Source organism: Phytophthora parasitica, assembly GCF_000247585.1.
Source record: "Phytophthora parasitica INRA-310 unplaced genomic scaffold supercont2.25, whole genome shotgun sequence".
Classification (NCBI taxonomy): domain Eukaryota; phylum Oomycota; class Peronosporomycetes; order Peronosporales; family Peronosporaceae; genus Phytophthora; species Phytophthora nicotianae.
In genome coordinates this window covers 26,378-27,160 of record NW_008649011.1, presented here as the reverse complement: position 1 = coordinate 27,160, position 783 = coordinate 26,378, and positions in this window count along the sequence as shown.

Here is a 783-nt window from a genome sequence, read left to right as displayed (position 1 = left end):
TATGAAGTTGCTAATCTGTAGTAAGTTATTTTTCTGTAGTTTAATGCTTTGGGCACTTTTGGGTACTTTGGACACTATTTTGGGAAATCAGAAGCCGACGTCAATGATGCTAGTATCCAGGCGCACCGCATTCGTCGTGCTGCAAATGTCCAAACTCCTCTGCTTCCGCCGCGATAGTTCCTGAAAAATTCACTGTGTTCCGAAAAATAAACGGCAATCTTGCCGCCGTGTATCTCGAAAACGCAAAATGGTTAACTAGCACTGTTTTTGTTTATGCTGAAACATTTTAATGTTGGAGCTCACCCCGACAATTCGACTGTTAGCTTTTCTCGTTGTAGATTGCAGTCGCTTTACAAAGGACCTAAACAAAAATACTTTGGTGTTAAGGAAGCGGCAACTAACGGTGATATCAGCGACTCAATAGTCATTGCGAGAATAATTAGTTCTTACAAGCGTGCTGCATTGTTTATTCCTCCTTCCGATGAGCAACAACACTCTGCTTTTTTATCGTTCATTTCGGTGGTATCAAGTCATGAGAAACCATTGCACTGGGCACATAGATGACCATCGGAGAGCCACAAACGATGCAGTATTACTGTTCCAAAATTATTTCCTGTAGTTTCTCATTGCTGGGTGATCTGTCAAGGACTGGTCGGCACACATATTTGATCGAACGAATTATTTCTTCGAGTGGTAGCGAGATTAAGACTACGTCGTCTTTTTCACGTCTCCAACCAAGTGGAGACAGTACTGTCGCTTTCTTGTTTCATTATTGTTAATGAT